At 44.0% G+C, this 20,143-nt stretch overlaps 1 long non-coding RNA gene across 1 annotated transcript in view; it reads left to right on the forward strand.

Annotated features, from left to right (window-relative positions):
* Nucleotides 1–18,276, forward strand: part of LOC138357679 (uncharacterized) — a 71,168-nt gene extending 52,892 nt beyond the window's left edge. Inside the window, exons 2-3 of the long non-coding RNA XR_011225103.1 lie at nucleotides 16,527–16,685; nucleotides 17,482–18,276. This is a non-coding gene — a long non-coding RNA (uncharacterized lncRNA). The remainder of the gene's footprint in view (nucleotides 1–16,526; nucleotides 16,686–17,481) is intronic.
* Nucleotides 18,277–20,143: the final 1,867 nt, after the last annotated feature.

Consider the following 20,143-nt stretch of genomic DNA (forward strand, 5'->3'; position numbering starts at 1 on the left):
ATTAAGGAACATATAATCTCTTCCCATAACCAAACCATCGCCAGAGAAATCCTAGTAAACAACACAGAAATCATCGATAGATACAGCGATAGCAGGCGGCTTGACGTTTGCGAGGCACTACACATCAAGAAGTCAACACCAGCAATCAACAGCCAATTATTGCACAACTATATTCTACCCACCTCAAGACTCCGCTCCAATATAGAAGCATCAAGAAATATGGACCAATAGGCTTTCTACAAACACTTCTATTCAATACCCATTGTTTCTGTTCTGTCTTGTGTTGATACTTTTAATACCCTATTAATATCCCCTCTTGTTCTGTCTTGTGTTAATGCCACATCACCCCTCCCACCTCACTCAAATGTAGATATAAAATCAGAGATACGTAAGTTCTAATCAGTTGTGTATTTGTGAAGTCTTTGAAAATGTAATAAGTTTTACGAAACGCGCCCGTGTCGCGTCAGACTAGAAATAAAAATGAATTTTGGAGAAGTGATTTTTTATTTACCTCCAACAGTGAAGCGTAATGTACGAAAGATTGAGAAAATTCGTGTTAGAATTATTAATCTTACTTTTTCGGTCATATTTAATAATATATGTCTACAGGAAAGACTGCTACCAAAATATACTAATATTAAAGTGCACGACCCAGCAGCAAGGAATCAAGCCTTCACGATAAAATATCGCCAGGATCTGATTCGTGATCAGATATACAAGGCAGAGAATGAAATCAAAGACAACAAAACGCAACTACTTCATGCTACAAACGAGTGGAGAAATAGCAACATCGACCATAGTATCCGTACCCGCATTGAACAACACCTCGACATCCTCACAGACCAACATCACCTCAGCACTGAAACAAGGATTATCAAGAAACTAACAACATTATATGGAGGACCTATGGCAATTCCACGACCAAGAGATGGCTTCCTGAACCTTGCAGGAATTAACCTCACTGAGGACCAAGTCACTCTCCTAAATCTGGGCATAAACTGTCATGTTATGTCCAGACCGAGTGAAATGGCCCGGAAAGTAGAGTTGGAAATTCTGTTGGACGACATATTCGACCTCGAGACACAAAAGAAGGTCACTACCAAAGATACCTTACAAGTAGAACTTATTGCAGAAGGAGGAAAGAATCGAGGCAACTACAGAAGCACCATACTGTCCCCCGAGCTTAAAGCGGCAGCTAAAAGCCTTCGTGAGAACAAGGAGATAGTTGTCAGGAGAGGTGACAAGTCGCCAATATATGTCATTCTTAAAAAAGACGAATATCTGGCGAAAATGAACATCATACTCTCTGACCAAACTAAGTTCCAAAGGGTAACGAAGGACACTACAGCCGAATTAAAAGCAAAGGTCAACAAACTGATCGAAACTGTGAACGCCAAGAAATCCGGACTCCACCTGCCAAAGATCATTGGGGAATATAAACCTGGATATGTGTATGGAAATGTCAAGACGCACAAGCCTGGAAACCCACTTCAGCCAATCATTAGCCAGATACCCACACCCACGTACAGACTGGCGAAGCGACTCAACGGCCTGCTGACTCCTTATGTTCCTTGCGCCTTCAGCCTGAAGTCTCCAAAGGAATTTGTGGACTTACTGCGCGGCACACGGGCCACAGGGATAAGAGCCTCGTTGGACGTAGAATCGCTGTTTACCAACGTACCTGTGGACGAGACAATCGGAATGATAGCCGACAGAGTGTATCGTGATCCAGCCTGTACTCCTCTTGACATGCCAGAAAGTATTCTGAGGAAACTACTCCAAGCTTGTACTAAAGAGGCACCCTTCTTGAGCCCGGATGGGCACATGTATAAGCAAGTAGATGGGGTCGCCATGGGTTCTCCCCTAGGTGTCCTGTTTGCAAACTTCTACATGGGTACCATCGAGCAAAAAGTCTTAGTCGACATGAACTTGAAACCGGCCATATACTGCAGGTATGTTGACGACATTTTTACACAGGTACCTGATGTCAGACATCTGCAGGAGCTGAAGGAGGCATTTGAGCAGAGTTCCGTGCTGCGTTTCACTTACGAGACGGAAAAGGATGGGAAGCTGCCTTTTCTAGATGTAACAGTCATGGAAAAGGGCGGAGGTTTCCACACTGCAGTCTACACTAAGGAAACAAACATAGGAATGTGCCTAAATGCCAACAGCGACTGCCCTGACAGGTACAAGAGGAGTGTTGTTAACGCATACGTCGACCGTGCTCTCAGCCACAGCTCAGAATGGAAGCAAGTCGACGAAGAACTCTGTAGGGTAAGGCAGGTCCTATCCAATAACGGCTTCTCCAATGGTTTCATCGAAGACATCATAAGAAGGAAAGTGAAAAGCCATGCAACCTCTGAAGAGACAACTAACACAACACCTATACCCCCTATTAGACTTTTTTACAGAAACTTCTTTTCCACAGCTCATAAAACGGAGGAAAGGGTCCTGAAAGATATTGTTAATAGAAACGTTATCCCTACAGACAAAAATCAGAGGATACAACTGACGATTTACTATAAAACCAGAAAAACGGCCAGCCTACTCATGAGAAACACTCCAGACACAAAACAGAACGCTTTAAAAGAGACTAACGTCGTCTATGCCTTCAAATGCCCACTTGGGGACTGTAAGCTCCAAAAAACCCAGTATATAGGCAAGACAACAACATCTCTTTCTAGGCGTTTAACGATGCATAAGCAACAGGGCTCCATTAAGGAACATATAATCTCTTCCCATAACCAAACCATCGCCAGAGAAATCCTAGTAAACAACACAGAAATCATCGATAGATACAGCGATAGCAGGCGGCTTGACGTTTGCGAGGCACTACACATCAAGAAGTCAACACCAGCAATCAACAGCCAATTATTGCACAACTATATTCTACCCACCTCAAGACTCCGCTCCAATATAGAAGCATCAAGAAATATGGACCAATAGGCTTTCTACAAACACTTCTATTCAATACCCATTGTTTCTGTTCTGTCTTGTGTTGATACTTTTAATACCCTATTAATATCCCCTCTTGTTCTGTCTTGTGTTAATGCCACATCACCCCTCCCACCTCACTCAAATGTAGATATAAAATCAGAGATACGTAAGTTCTAATCAGTTGTGTATTTGTGAAGTCTTTGAAAATGTAATAAGTTTTACGAAACGCGCCCGTGTCGCGTCAGACTAGAAATAAAAATGAATTTTGGAGAAGTGATTTTTTATTTACCTCCAACAGTGAAGCGTAATGTACGAAAGATTGAGAAAATTCGTGTTAGAATTATTAATCTTACTTTTTCGGTCGTATTTAATAATATATGTCTACAGGAAAGACTGCTACCAAAATATACTAATATATATATATATATATATATTAGATGTTGAGTCTGGTGTTGACAAAGGCTTTAACAAGCCGAAACGTTCACCTCATTTCATATTTCTCTGTGGATTTTCCGCATAAAATGATCAGTGTTTTGTGATCGTCAATTGCATATATATATATATATATATATATATATATATATATATATATATATATATATATATATATTTATATATATATATATATATATATATATATATATATATATATATATATATATATATATATATATATATATAAGGCGTCTTGTACATACCAGTTGCGTTGCTCCTGGGAGTATGGGTTCGAGTCACTTCTGGGGTGTGAGTTTTCAGTTGCATATTGTCCTGGGGACCATTCAGGCTTGTTCGCATTTGTGTTCCTCACGTGTGTCCCAAAGAATGAGGTGATTTGGTAAAATGCTATGCCCAAGATTACTATCCGAGGGCCGGCGGTGGGGTGGTTCAAATAGCCTCGGCTATCACCTCATTATGTCCGGTCGTGATGGTCAAGTGGATTAAGGCGTCTTGTACATACCAGTTGCGTTGCTCCTGGGAGTATGGGTTCGAGTCACTTCTGGGGTGTGAGTTTTCAGTTATATATATATATATATATATATATATATATATATATATATATATATATATATATATATATATATATATATATATGTTGTACCTAGTAGCCAGAACGTCGTACTCGGCCTGCTATGCAAGGCCCGATTTCCCTAATAAGCCAAGTTTTCCTGAATTTATATATTTTTCAATAATTTTTTCTTATGAACTGATAAAGCTATCCATTTCATTATGTATGAGTTTTTTTTTTTAATTTGAGTTAAAACTAACGTAGATATATGACCGAACCTAACCAATCCAACCTAACCTAACCTAGCCTTTCTTAACCTAACTTAAACTAACACAACTAAGTCAATAATTTATATTCTTAATATAATAATATAACTCGTCTAGCATCTCACTGGACAATTTTCTTTGGATGACAATTTTAGTCGTCCACTCAGCAGTGGGTTGATCCACTACACTGCTGAATGATCTTAGCAGTGACTGGCGTTTTTTAGCTAAAGGCTTGTAAGGAGTCAACTGTTTGATCTGGCTGGGTTAAGTCTAGTAACTGATGCACGAGACATATTGTTGGGAGATTAGCACCATCGTTGTCGGCATTACCTCTAGAATGCTGGATTGGGTTATTATCACCATCGTTCTAATCACAATTCAATTTCAACTACTTTATTATATAACCCATACCCATTCTGTGGGCGGTGGTGGGAAAGTGTTACAGAGACATAATGGTTCAGGAACTGAATCCCACAGTTTATTTAGCTAAGCAAGTGACAAGCTTTTGAAGCTTGTTACACAATTGTTAATGTCAAATTTAAATGTTCAAATATACAATCATTTAAACAAATAAATATACTTATCGATAATCTTTTAATATCAAAGGTGATTCAATAACAGGCTCACAACAGTCATTACACAAGGCACTTTTCATCTATCATGGGTCTCGCAGTTACTTTACAGTCATGTGCAGGCTGCACCTACCGTAAGCAAATTTTGGATACTTGGCTAAATTTACTGGCAGCATCTCATTATGAATGAAGTACTTACTCATTTCTTGATCTCTATTGGTGATGTTATCTCTGAATTCTGCGATTTTTCACATTCCATTAAATAATGGCGCAAAGTATGCGAACAGTTCTGCTGAAAGTTTACATTTAGTCAAATCTATATCAGCAGATGTTACAAACTCCCAGAGGTATTTGTAGCTAATCCTAAGCCTAGCAGTGATAACATTTAGAAGTCTGCTAACCTTATTGGATGACCCATATACTTGCGTTTCTGCCTGCATAATTGAATGATGATAGATGGAATAACTGGTGTGAATTTCACTTTGCCTCAGGTCAGCGAGATTTTGTTGATACTCCTGGAATATTACCGCACTCGGCAGCTCAAAGGCAGTTCAAGAAGGTAATCAATTCCCTCATTATGAGCAAAAGCTTTGACTAACTCATCAGTTCTATCATGTATTCAGAGACTAATATGAGAAGGAATCAACAGGAGACACAGTCTGATTCCATCATTAATTATTTCAATGATGTATATTTCATCATTATGTATATATGTGTCTAGCTTCAGACACAAGCACGTCACAGTTATGCCTTGGGGAGCTGAGGGAAGTGAAGGATGACAAGGAGTACCTACAATTAGGGTGTCAACTTTGGAATCACATTCGCGCTCGAGTGCAAGGATTATGGCAACCAATTTTGTTTGAAGAGTTAAGGCCCAGTTGTTTATATGCGCTGAACACTCATAGGAGAAGATACCATCTCTCCCTGTCACAACAATTGCACTTCCCACTGCACCTTAGGACTGGTGCATGGAACCATCAGTGTAAATCATTTGGGAAAGGAAGCACTCTTTGATGCATAAATTTCAATGCATAAAATTGACTAAAGACATTGTACTTTGCTTCTTGTTGAAGCGAGGATTGTTCTTTAATCAGCTTCTTGGGTGGAAAAGGGGGAAGGGACAGTATTTTGGAAAGGTGTGATCTCCCATGAGGCATGAGTGTCGATGTTGTCTCTAAAGTTGTTAGTAAAGGTGATGAATATTGTACATTCTGAGCACAGTGGCGGTTTTGGTAATCTATATGGAGGGATGCTGACCTTCAAGAAAGAAGGCTTGGAGGGCTTCAGTGCAGGGGTTAGGGTGGGTTAGCCTAAGCATCTTGATACTAATTTACAGCATTAATTTCAGTGATCCGATCACTAACACATGAAATATTCAGTTCCTTCAATATGTTAAGTCATGTTAAGTAATTTAGTAGTATGGGAGCATTCGAGAATAACCCTCATAGCTTCGTTTTGCATCTTTTCTAGCCTTCCAAGCATTCTCTCAGTCACTAGAGCAAGCATGGATGCAGCATAATCGAAAAGAGATCTAATATATGAGAGATACATCATTTTGCCATATCTCACATTTGCGCCATAGCTTGGATTGTAGCCTGCTACAGCCTTGAGAGCACAGAGCCTCTCTTTATATTGATGGCCTAGTCTGGCTACAACATTGCAGTACAGTGGAACATTACGACCACGGTATTTGCATCAGGTTACATAGTCGAGCAGAGAGCCATCATTCAACTGCATCATAGGAACAACCTCTTCCGTCTGAGTGGCCGTCGGTTTAGGATCTTTGTTTTCTCCACTGAGATGACTAAGCCTAGTTCTAGACATGTGTTCAATACAGTGTTCAGAACATTTTGGGTGTTGAAATACCCATTAGTGTGGAGCAGTATGTCATCTACATAGCTAATGATGTGTTTGTTGTGCCTCATAGTTACTGAGTTCAGGAGTGCATTGATTAGCATATTGAACAGAGTAGGACTGAGGACACCTCCCTGTGGAGTGCCCAGTTTAAAATCACTCCTTACACTCCTATGCCCTTGGAACAGTACAGATGATATCCTGTTGGATAGATAGCCTCTTATCCACCATCGTAGTAGCCATCACCCAACATTCTTTTTAGCAAGTTTCCTCAGAATGTCATATCGGTTAGCAATGGCAAAGGCTGACTTAACATCTAGGAAAGTGGTATATAACCTATCAGAATGCAGGGTGAGGAAGGCAGTAATACAGTGAGGTACACCCTTTCCACGCATGAAGCCATATATCTGGGGAGACAGCAAGTTACTAATTCTGTAAAGGAGACGGTTTAGAAACATCCTCTCAAGATACTTACAGAGACAACTAGTGAGGAACATTGGGTGAAAAGCACTCTGCTGGTTAGGTTTAGGAATGGGAATAATAAAGCTGTTGGCCCATGACTTTGGAAACTCCCCATTTACATAATAACCTACACTACCGACGATATTAATAAAAGAGATTTATTTTTGTATTACCTATTATCACAGAGGGATTGACTATTTCAATCCCTTTGTGATAATAGATGGATAATTCACGTAAACAAACCATTTCAATTGAAATGGTTTATTTACGTGTATATTTGAACTGCAGGTGGATACAAGTAACCAGAAGATAAATATTTTTTATGAAATCTTCATTATGAAATTAGCATTAATATATTGATGTAATTAATTTAAGTTGACCAAACCACACTAGAAATTGAAGAGACGACGACGTTTCAATTAATTTATTTTGAGGAAAGTGCAACACATTAATTTATAACTATTTTCAAGAGACCAAGTTAGCTAGAGTAGGCAAGGCTTAGAATATATTTCCTGGTGATATTGAGGGTGAAGAGTTGCAAATTGACTTATATTTATATATACTACTAGCTGTACCCGGCCACGCGTTGCTGTGGCTCAGCAACGCATGTGCATTGCTGAGCAACAGCAACTCTCCCCCTGTCACTCAGTCCTCCATCACCATCCCCCAATTTTCTGTCCCCTTTTCCTCCCCCACCAATCTCCATTCCCCTGTTCCCTTATCCCCAACTTTCCCGTCCCCTCGTCCGCCATTACCTGCTCCTCAGTCTCCTCGTCCTCCCCACTATCCCCCACTCCCGTCCCCTCGTCCTTCCCACCATTCCCCACTCCCTCGTTTGAAGCATTCCTAAATGATCTGATGTTCCTATTTGAAAATTAGGAACATTAAATGATCTGATGTTCCCATCACTGAAATATAAGAAAAACAATTACAAACCGAAATTTTAAACAATGAAAAAATAATAAATAAACTATACTCACGAAGTGAACGGTATGGTAAAAAACAAAGCTCAATTCCAACGCAATGTTACAGAAAATAATTAAATAAAAATCAGAATAAATCGAAATTTATGAAAATTAAATTTAACACAATTGGAAACATTGAAACGGAATTCATAACATATTATAGTGTGACAGTGTCAGACCACAGAGAAAAATTGAAACAGGAATTTCCTTAAGTACTTCCGTATATTAATACATCTTCAGAAGGAGTGCATGAAGATGTATTAATATACGAAAGTACTTAAGCAAATTCCTGTTTAAATTTTTCTCCATGGTCTGACACTGTCATATTTTTAATCACGTGTTTATTTTTCGTGATTTACACACATATTATAGTGAGTGTTGCTATTACGTGCAACAGATGGCACTGTTTTGGAAAAAAACATATTTTTGCCTGTCACAGGTGTGGCATCTATATCATAGATATATAAATACACGCATATTCGAATGGACCATTGTGTTAGAATTTCAAAGCAATCTGTGAAGAACTTTGGGAGATTACAGTGTGTGTTGCTCATACCTCCAACAGATTGGCACTGTTTAAAAAAAAAAAGTTTTTCCTTTCACAGGTGAGGCATGTATATAGTAGGTATTTAAAAACACGTTCCTATTCGAATGCAACGTCGTTCAAAAATTTCAAAGCAATCGGTAAAGAGGTTTCGAAGATTTCTCTCATGAAAATCACTTAAAAAACACAGTTTTTAAAAAAAAACATGTTATTTTCCATCACAGACGTGACATCAATATCGCATGTATATAAATACCCGCTCGGATGCGAATGGAACATTGTGTGAAAGTTTCAAAGCAATCGGTGAAGAACTTCGGAGATTAGCCTCCTCCCCGCTCAGCTCGTTGTCGCCGTGTGGGGGCTTCGTGGGCGGCTGCCGGAGTGTGATGCTCCTTAGGACAGTCCTCTGTCCTTTTCTAGCCTTGTGCTCCTGCTGCCGTCCTCTCCAATTCTGCTGGGCACCTTTTCCTTTTCCTTCTGTTTCGTTTTTCTCCCCCCTCTTCTCCTATCTGCTTGCCGTTTCCTGCCGACCTTTTGCTCGTTCTGGTTCTTCCATGGACTTCTTCTATTTTGACGCCCGGGTGCTTGAGGAGGCATACTCATGCACCCGTAGAACTGCAATACCCGACGTCGAGAGCGAGGGGAACCTTTTATTGTCAATCCCCACTTCGTCACTGAACCCGATCTCGATGGACTGTCGGTTTCTTAAGGTGGCGTTTGTGGGGCGTATACTCACGACGCACCGCTAGGAGGCCCCGACAAGATCGGCGATAGCTTCTTGTTGGGTGTCCTGCCTCTAATTGTGGCTCCATGGTGGGTGTGGGGGCACATTCGTGAGTGAATTCTTCTTTTCGTCAAGATGATAACCCCTGTTTCGGCTGCTTCTGGCTTACCTTCTCAGGCTCGTGGGGTGGGCGACCAAGCCCCCGAGTCGGTCCGTATTGGAAGACCGGGCTCTGTAGCCTCCGCTGCATTGGGCCCCGACCTTGCTCCTCCTTTGGCCTCTCTGACTCCTTCCCCTGGCTCCCCTCCCTCCTCTGTGGTTGGGTCGAGCCCCAAGCCCCCAGTGGTGACTACCTCGTCCCCTGGCGCGGCTCCTTCTCTAGTTGTAACTACTGCGCCTTTTAACCCCTCTCTCTCTGGGGGTTCTCACCGCCGTCTTCGTCACGGCCGCCCTCGCTCGATTCCTTCCAGTTCTGCTACCTATCAAGCCTTGTTTGGTCCCGCTTCGTGGGCCAAATATTTTGATCTCCTCCCTCTTGATTCTGCGCCTCCTGACGATTTCTCCCTTCATCGACATCTCATTGATTCCGTGGATGCCTCCATTACTTTCAACCCCACTTGTCTCAGTACACGTGTCGTTGCTGCTCCTTCTCAGGATGCTGCTTCCCGCTTGGCTGCCTTATCCTGCCTTGGCGAGACCCCCGTTCGGGTCTCGAAGAACGCTCAGTTGAATGCCAGTGTTGGCACTATTTTGCTCCCGCCCCATGTTGCAACCGGTGTTCGGGACCTGCACGACTGCCACGACGATATTCGACAAATCCTCGCTGCCCAGGGCCATTCTATTCTCCAGGTGGACACGTTTACTCGTCCCCCTCGTGGTAGTCGCCGTCAACCCCTCCGGGTTGTGGAGATTACCTTTGATGGTAGGACCCTTCCACCCTCTGTCATTCTTGCTGATGCCAGGTGCTCTGTCCAGGAGTACATTCCTTCTCCTCGGCTCTGCAACAAGTGCTGGAGGTTTGGGCATGGTGCCCTCCGCTGCTCCGGGACTGTCTCTCTCTGTCCTTTGTGTGGTGGCGAAGGTCACTCTAAGTCGGAGTGCACTTCTCCCCAGGCTCGTTGCCTCAACTGCGGTGAGGCCCATCCTACCTTCTCCCGTGCGTGTGTCCATTACAAGCTTGAGGCAGCTGTCCTCAACCTGAAGCACCGGGAGCGTTTATCTTTTCCTGAGGCGAGGCGCCAGGTTCGCCGGCTCCCGCCTTATGCTAATATCTCTTATGCTCGCGTGTTGCGCTCTTCCTCTCCTCGTCCTTCCCGCCTTCATCAGACTCACAACCGTTTCCGGGCCTTGGACCCTGATGCGCCCACTGCCCCCTCCTCTGTTCCTTTGGGTTCTCTCCCGAAGGATCCTCCTCCTGGTCCTCTGTCTGGGGTTCCCCTTCCTTCTACCCGGTCTGTCGTGTCTTCTGTGTCTTCTTCCTCGTCCCCCTCCGATCCTCCTTCCCATCCTCTTCCTCCATCTATCGGCTCTCCCCACCGCCTGTCGGTGCGGGCAGATGTCCATCGCTCTCCTAACGGCCGTCGTGTGTGCTCTCGTTCGGCTTCTCCTGTTGAGACACTGGAATCCGTTGCCAGGTACGTAGTTGCTGGGACACCGGTCTCTTTAAGTCAGAAGCGTAAGCCTGGCTCCTCTCCTTCCTCTTCCCCGGCGGGTAAGAAGGCTTCGCTTTCTTCCTCAGCTCCTCCTTCTGGCTCTGTTGCTCCTTCCCCTCCCGTTTCAGTGCTTGTGCCCCCTATTCCTGCTATGGAGGTTTCTTTGGCCCCTGCTTCCCTTTCGGTTGCTGCTCTTGCTGGGGTGCACTCCCCTCTTTCTACTCCCCCTCCTCCTGCTGCTGTCCTTGACGGCTCCTCTCCGTTGTCTCCTCCTCTTCCTCCTCCTCCTCCTCCTCCTCCAGACCCTGCCCGCCCACCTCTGATCTGTTCTCCCGTTTCCTTCCCTCCGTCTTTGCTCAGTTTACCCATGCCCCCTAACCCTGACTTTGCTGACCCTGATCCCGACCCTGATATTCTTTAACGTGCTCTGTTGCTCTTTCGCCTTTGTTTCTTCCTTGTTCTCTGTTTTTGTCCTTTCTCTTCTCTTCGTTGTCCATTCTTCAATGGAACGTTCGAGGTTATTACGCCAATTTCCTCGAACTCCAACTTCTGATTTCGCGGTTTTCGCCCCTTTGTGTCTGTCTCCAGGAGCCAATGCTTGGTGCTCGTCCTGGTCGTTTTCGTGGCTATTCCTTTCTCTCCCCCCCCCCCCAGCCATTGCTGGGGCTTCTAATTCTTCTGCTCTCTTGATTCGGGCTGATGTTCCCTTTGTTCCTTTACTTTTTCCTTCGCCTCTCCATTGTTCTGCTGCTCGTATCTTTGTGGGGAAATGGTACACAGTTTGTTCCATTTATCTCCCCCCGAGTGTCCCGCTCTCTCTTCCTGATTTGAAACACCTCCTGGACTCCTTGCCGGAGCCTGTGCTCCTGCTGGGTGACTTCAATTGTCGTCATTCTCTTTGGGGGGACGTTCTGACGAATACCCGGGGTCGCCTCATTGAGCCGTTTCTCCTCTCTTCTTCCCTGTCTCTTCTGAATTCTGGTGAGCCCACTCATTTGGACTCTCGGACTCGCACCCTTTCTTGTCTTGATCTTTCTCTCTGCTCTTCTTCTCTTTACTTAGATTTCACGTGGCAGGTTCTTGATTACCTCCATGGAAGTGATCATTTCCCCATCCTTGTTTCCTTTTTCTCTTTTCGCCCTTCCCTCTCTTTCCCTAGGTGGCAGTTTGCTAAGGCAGACTGGACCCTATTTACCCTCAGTGCTGCTCTCCCTGACCTCTCCCTTCTGCCTCTCTCTCGCGCTCTCCTCCTTTTTCATGACACTGTCTTAAACGCTGCCCTCCGCTCTATTCCTCGCTCTTCCTCTCGGGGTCCACGGAAGTGCGTTCCCTGGTGGAATGCAGACTGTGCTCGGGCTGTCCGCTGTAAGCGTGCAGCCTGGAAGAGGCACCGCCGTAGGCACACGACCGATTCTTTTCTTTTCTTTCGGAAAGCGAGTGCGGTGGCCCGTAGGGCCATCCGTACAGCTAAACGTGAATGTTGGGCATCTTATGTCTCAACAATTACGTCCGAGACCCCTCTGGCCCAGATCTGGAAGCGTATCCGCAAGATAGCGGGTAAGTTCGTTCCCGATGTTTCACCGGTCCTTCACCTCCATGATACTCTTGTGGCGGACCCGTTGCAGGTCGCTTCCGAACTGGGTTCCCACTTTTCTTCTGTTAGCTCTGGTCTTCATCTTCCCCACTCTTTCCTTCTTCGTAAACCTGTCCTTGAGTCTCGTCCTTTAGATTTCTGCACTCATCTTCAGCTTCCCTATAATGATCCCTTCTCTCTCTCTGAACTTCGTTCTGCCCTGGCCCTCTGCGGTTCTACGGCGGCGGGCTCCGATGGTATTCATTATGAGATGCTTCGCCATCTCCCTCCGAGCACGTCTCAGTATTTACTGAGTCTGTATAATCGGATCTGGGAGTCGTCGTCAGTCCCTGAGGACTGGCTCGATGCCGTTGTCCTCCCTGTTCGCAAACCGGGGTCTCTGGGTACTTCCCCTAAGGACTTTCGCCCTATTGCTCTCACAAGTTGTGTCTGCAAACTCTTTGAACGTATGGTTAACGTTCGTCTGATGTGGTTCCTGGAACACCATCACCTCCTCTCCCCTTCTCAATTTGGTTTCCGCAAGTGCCGCAGCACGACAGATGTCCTGGTGAACTTGGAGGTCTATATTCGTACTGCTTTTGCTGCGAAGACCTCCGTTGTTGCCGTCCTTTTTGACCTAGAAAAGGCTTACGACACCACTTGGCGTTATCATATCCTATCTCAACTTCATTCTTTTGGCCTTCGTGGTCATCTCCCTCTCTTTCTCCGCAGCTTCCTCTCTCGTCGTTCCTTTCGGGTACGCCTTGGTACCGCTCTCTCTCCATCTTTTCAGCAATACGAAGGTGTGCCCCAGGGTAGTGTTCTGAGAACTACTCTTTTTCTTGTTGCCCTCAATGGTCTTCTTTCCTCTCTTCCTTCTGGTGTCTTCTCCGCTCTCTATGTCGATGATCTTACCCTTTGTTGTCAGGGTGATGATTCGCCTCTCCTTCAACGCCGGCTTCAACTTGCAATTGATGCCGTGTCGTCTTGGGCCACAGGTCATGGCTTCAAGTTCTCTACTTCTAAGACTTGTGCCATGACTTTTACGCGGAAACGGGTTGTTCTTCGTCCCTCTTTGTCACTTTATGGTCATCCCCTTGAATACAAAGATTCCGCGAAGCTTTTGGGGTTATTCCTTGACACTCGTTTGTCTTGGTCTCCCCATATCTCTTACCTCCGTGTTGAGTGCTCTAAGGCCCTTACCCTCCTTCGGGTCTTGTCCCATACTTCTTGGGAGGCAGATAGGCGCACTCTCCTTGCTTTACATTCCTCTCTCGTCCTGTCTAAGCTCGATTATGGTTGCCCTGCTTACTCGTCTGCTTCTCCTTCTAATCTTCGCCGTCTTGATGCTTTGCACCATACTGGGTTGCGCCTCAGTTCTGGTGCCTTTCGTTCAACTCCCATCCTTAGCTTATATGTTGACACTGGCTTCCTGTCTCTCCAGGACCGCCGTGATCGCTACTGTCTTCGCTATCTTGCGCGGTCCTTGCAACATCCTTCCTCTCGCCTCTGTCGTGCTTTAACTTTTACCCCTCCTGCGGTTCCTGTTCCTCTTCACCACCTCCCTCTTTCTGTCCGGTTATCTCGCCTACAGGATTCTCTCTCCGTTCGTATTTCTGATGTTTCTCCTCGTGTTGTTCCTTCTTTGCCCCCATGGAGGGTCCCTCTTCCGCGGTTTTGTACTTCCTTGACCCGTATCACTAAAGCTTTTACCCCTCCTATGGTTCTAAAACGCCTTTTCCTCTAGCACTTTTCTTCTCACTCCCGCTCCGTTTCTGTCTTCACCGATGGGTCTGAGTCAGCGGACGGTGTTGGCTACTCTGTTGTTTTTCCTGATCGCACTTATATGTGTCGCTTGCCTCCGGAGACTAGCATCTTTACAGCGGAACTTTATGCTATTCTCTATGCTCTTCGTCTCCTGCTTTCTCGTTGTCAGTCTTCCTTTGTGGTGTTGACTCTCGTAGTGCCCTCATGGCTCTCGGGTCCTTTAATCCGGTTCATCCAGTAGTTGTCGAGATCCAGCATTGGCTGTTTCTCGTTCACAGTAAATTTAAGTCGGTTGAGTTTTGTTGGGTTCCCAGCCATATTGGTGTGTCTTTAAATGAGCGTGCGGATGCTGCCGCTAAGGAAGCTGTCCGCTCTTGTCCCATCTCTCGTAAAGGCATTCCGTATTCCGACTTTTACCCGGTTATCCATTCCTCAGTCCTTACCCGTTGGCAGGCTTCTTGGTTGTCTGTTACTGGTAACAAGCTGCGTACTCTTAAGTGTTGTGTTTCCTCGTGGCCGTCCTCCTTCCACTGTAACCGGAGGTGGGAAACAGCTCTGGCGAGGTTGCGTATTGGCTATACTCGCTTAACCCATGGTCACTTGATGGAGCGCCGCCCTGCTCCTTATTGTCCTAGTTGCACTGTCCCTCTTACGGTCGTGCATGTCCTTCTTGAATGTCCTGACTTCCAGGACGAGCGTGTGTCTTGCTTTCCGACCGCCCCTCGCGGTCACCTGTCCCTCGATAGAATTCTTGGTGACTCGGATACTTTTGATATCGTTCGCCTTATGCGTTTTTGTTCTCGTATTGGCATCCTTGGTGATATTTAGCGCCCTCTGATTATTTTGCGTATTTGATGGTGCTACATAGCCTTCCCGGTTTGGTGCCTTCTTTTGATAATTACTTACTTACTTCGGAGATTAGCGATTTTGAACAAACGAACATTTCCATTTTTATTAATAATGATTATAAGTAAATTAATGAAAACACCTATTAACTATTATTACCCCCTGCCTTGTTAACCTTGGGTTGGAGACAAATTTTAGTAGAGTGGTTTGAACACTAACTAGATGAATATGAAATAAGTGTGGAGTTATGGAGGGGGGGGGGCATAATGACATCACAGAAATCCAAGAACAGAAATCAGCTAAGCTGACATCGCAGTGTGAATATCGACGACAGAACGAGATTCCCCCTCGCCTTGATTTGAGGTTTTCTGAAGTAGGCTATGAAAAAGGTAGCGGCCTCCCTCTCCCTGGGGTACTTGTGTTTTTTGTTTGATGTAAGAGAGTGGGACGAGCCTCGTGTGTACCGGACAGAGGGCTTCAGCACCATTATATATCTGTACGTTTAGGAGGGCTTTGTCTGGGATAGTTGAGGGTGAGCCCCTCCGACCTTACACAAGGTGGTTCTGTCCACACCTCACAGTTGCAGTTTTTAATATTAGTGGTGATTGTGGTGATGCTGGTAGTTTTACAAATGTGGCAATTGATGTGCCATTTGTTTTGAGGGTGGTGATAGTGGTATTAATGATGATGGTGTTCAGTCTCCATTGGTAAGATTCTAATGTAATATAATTTGGCAGGTGAAGGCCGGTAGCAAAGGACAAAATCAATTAGAGCCATGTGGAGGATTCGAACCTGCTCCATGGGTACTCCTAAGCACTTGGAAGTACCCATGGTGCAGGTTCAAATCCTCTGCATGGCTCCAATCAATTTTCTTGATGATATATCATGTTACTGTGATTTCTTTTTTCATATAAAAGAAACGCTGGAGGAAGAACTCCAATGCCACACCAGAGTGTATGAAGATAATGTGTCAAAAACTTGACTTGGTGTCAGCTCGATGCCTGAGGACACTTTGAGGATTTAAATGAATCACAGATTGCATTATGTATAGCATATCGTGGTTCAGAAGTTTAAGGTATGTGTTTGCAATTACCCATGGTGCAGGTTCGATTCCTCTGTATAGCTACAATTGATTTTCTCATTGATGCATCACGTTAATGTGATTTCTTTGTCCATTGGTAGGAAGTTCTTGCTGTGATCATAGGCTGATGGTGATATAATAGGGGCTGGTGGAGAATGGTGGGTTTCTGGTGGTTAGGTTAGGTTAGTGAGGCTAGTATTGTTCTGGACTTTTACAATAGCTGTGGTGATCGTTGTTTATTTATTCACAAATATTCACATTTACTATATTTATGTAGGTAGGATAGAGTGGCCCTGAGGAAGGTGAGTTATGTGCAGCTGGTGAAGGCAAGATCAGAGTAAAGTAACAGCTGGCATGGCGGCTACACACTACCCGGCTGGGGCGGCCGTGGCCCTGCTGACGGCGCTGGTAGCAGCCACACACACACGTGCTCTAGGTAAGTACCTCCCCCACACCTCTCTCATTCCCCAGCCTCACACACACACATGCTCTAGGTCAGTACCTCCCCCACACCTCTCTCTCCCCCCAGCCTCACACACACACATGCTCTAGGTCAGTACCTCCCCCACACCTCTCCCCCCAGCCTCACACACACACATGCTCAAGGTCAGTACCTCCCCCACACCTCTCTCTCCCCCCAGCCTCACACACACACATGCTCAAGGTCAGTACCTCCCCCACACCTCTCTCTCTCCCCCCAGCCTCACACACGCACACACATGCTCAAGGTCAGTACCTCCCCCACACCTCTCTCCCCCCCCCCAGCCTCACACACGCACACACATGCTCAAGGTCAGTACCTCACCCACGCTTCTCTCTCCCCAGCCACACACACACATGCTCAAGGTCAGTACCTCACCCACACCTCTCTCTCCCAAGCCTCACACACACATGCTTAAGGTCAGTACCTCACCCACACCTCTCACAGACTCACACACACACATGTTCAAGGTCAGTAGGCCCATCATAAACTGGGCTCACCCACATCTCTCTCTCTCCCCAGATAACATTCATCTCTCAAGTTTTGTCTCAAGTTATAAATTATTAGCAAAAAATCTGTGGTGAAGAGATATTTGATACATTAGAATTTTTTTACTGTTATCAATGTCTCAAAACTTCACAATTTGTTTAGAAAACTGCTCATGTGTACTGAACCCAGAATTATCCACCTTCACTACGTCAACAAAGAATGGTTTATCATCTGTATTTCCTTCTCTCCGGTATATCTACAGACGTGACTGGTACTGTCAACATTTTAGGCCTCATGACAGAGCTTCCGTTCCTGAAGGAGCGGATCTGGTTGGAGCGGACGATAGATTTGGCAGATTCCAAGATTAATCTCACTGTATGCTTCCACCTGAAGGTCCAGTACTTTTACAAGCCTGTCTCTGTAATATTATCCATTGACAAATTCGCATCATTTTCGGGTGAGTTAATGATGGGCTTATTGTCTGTTAATCTTAAGAAGTTTATTAAGGCCACCACAATAACCAAACTACAAAGATACTTTAGTTAAGATTACAGGTCAAGTCTAATGTAAACTATGTGTGTGTGTGTATATTCTGAGAAGCGGGGTATAAGTGAAGGGTTGGGGCATTGAAGCACCTGAATGAATCTTGAATAATGGTGAAGAAATGAAATTCCCGGATGAGTATTGATGGAGTGAATAGTATAGTGTAGCTCCCAGTTGAGCCTTAGTGCTGAGACATTGAGGCTAACAAGTGAGTCTTGCCTGAGAGTAGGCAGTGATGTCCTCAGAAATCACCTTGCAACCAAGAACAACACGGGATTGACACCTTGGAAGAGTAAGACGATTAGGCTTGTTTGTGGAAAGGTTTATGACCTTTCAACCTATCTGATGAGCTGCCGCTGCGCTCCTTTCAATGACTTCACCCTGTCATCTACGTGTTTAAATGTAAACTACTTATTGGCATATTCCCCGATTTGCAATTATTATGTAGAAATTTATTAGAAGGATCGAATGTAGTTTCACGAGAGATTATAGTAAAGTTTCAACTTATTGTGTTTATGGGCGTTTTATGCAGCCTAATGAATTCCACAAAATATCAGTTGTTTAGTACAATACACTGACTGGTTTAGCTGGCTTTTTCGGGTCTCAGTTTTGTCAGGTGTAAAGGGAGGTGTATTTTCGTAAAGTCTGCCTAACTGAACCAGAAAATTTGTTTTTTGTTTCACTGATTTATAGGGACTAGACGTACAAATTGCTGGCATAGAAATAAATTCTGTTATTTTGTGAAGAATTTACAACTTCTGGTAGTGTAACCTGTCCTCTTGGAGGAATCCTCCCAGAGGTAATAAATTCAAAACAACTACATAATTAGTACTATTATCTACTCCCAATCTTTGGTTAGGTTAGGGTAAGTATATATTATGTTAAGATTAGATTAGGTTAGGTTTCGTTATATTTGATTATGTTAATACTGTGAAGTATTCTCTAACATATGAAATTCGAAAACAATTTGAGTATTCTCTAGAATTAGATTTACAGAAAAGAAAATTGTTCAGACCATTTCAAAGAAAACGAATTACATGTAGAGTTTTATATTTTAAACCAACGATATATAATACAATAAAGTTATAACATATGAATATTCTCTGTTTAGGACAAAGATTCACTTGCGAAATTACAAGTAGACTATTATTGAAACCATAATATGCTCTCACCCATTGCAAATGTCTAGGTTACTATCCATGTGGTTTGAGGAGGGGGTTGGGCTGGTGCCCTGTTTAAATCACTTAGCACTGAGAACTGGCTTGCAGAATATTGGGTGATAATGCTGCCAATTTAAGTGTTGTAGGCTGGGTGGCCAGCGGCGAAGGCTTGAACTCGAGGGTCAAGGGACGGGATCAAGCAGCTGGTCCGTGCTGCTTCCAGCTGCAAAACGTGTAATAAAAGTATATATTTTTTTATTTTGTGGAGGTACGTAAAGGCTAGAAGTAAACAGCCAGCGGTCTTTGCCATATTTTTATTTATATTTAATCGGGCGACATTTGTATTTTCTTCTACTTAGTTAAAAAGTTTAGTAATTCGTGTTTAAAATATTTGAGAATTGCCTCGTTTTTATCATTATTATTCATAATTATCAAACAGTGTGACATTCAATCATGAAAGATCCATGAAACACTCTCTTATTAGTAATCTTATATATCTCCCCAGTTTACTTGACAGTTGTTCCCTATTAATTTTATGCAACTCTTTTATTGCAAATTAGTTTATCACATATAATATCGTACATCTGTCACGTTTTGAGTTCTGGGCTGTGACCAGGAATTGTTGCCTTGTACTGTGTTATAACCCCTATGCATATGGGTAAGGTTCATGTTTCTTACAGTCGTAAATTATTAGTAAATGCGGCCTTGCTAATCTTAATAGTCCTGGGATGAAATAAACGACTGCTTCACAAACACATCAATATACTTCATGAAGAGGTAACAAAGAACAAGAATTGCCCTGATTGACTGACCAGTGTTGGACAAGTCATTCAGTCTCGTAACAGCTCTGCAAGAACCATCCGAGTGATAAGACATGAAAACTCACAAACACGGTTTCAAAAAGACAATTACAAGAACAAGCTCACACATCCTGACGGTGAACTTTATGATAAAACATTCCTTCAAAACCATCTTGGCCTCCCATGAAAGTAACGAACCTCTCTGAAACTTTGATAGCACTTACTATGAACCTCACTTATCAAGTTACTTTCTCTTGGTGACGTTAAATAATCAAACAACAATATTCAAACAATCAAACAACAGTTTTAGTGGTCGTATCACCTGGTGGATAAACACCAGAGTACCCGGGAAACACCCAAGGAAAATCTGTAACAATACAAACTCAACAAAACCAACCTGTGGGACATTCACGTCCCACTC

The sequence above is a fragment of the Procambarus clarkii genome, chromosome 79, assembly GCF_040958095.1.
Source record: "Procambarus clarkii isolate CNS0578487 chromosome 79, FALCON_Pclarkii_2.0, whole genome shotgun sequence".
In the NCBI taxonomy this organism is placed as follows: domain Eukaryota; kingdom Metazoa; phylum Arthropoda; class Malacostraca; order Decapoda; family Cambaridae; genus Procambarus; species Procambarus clarkii.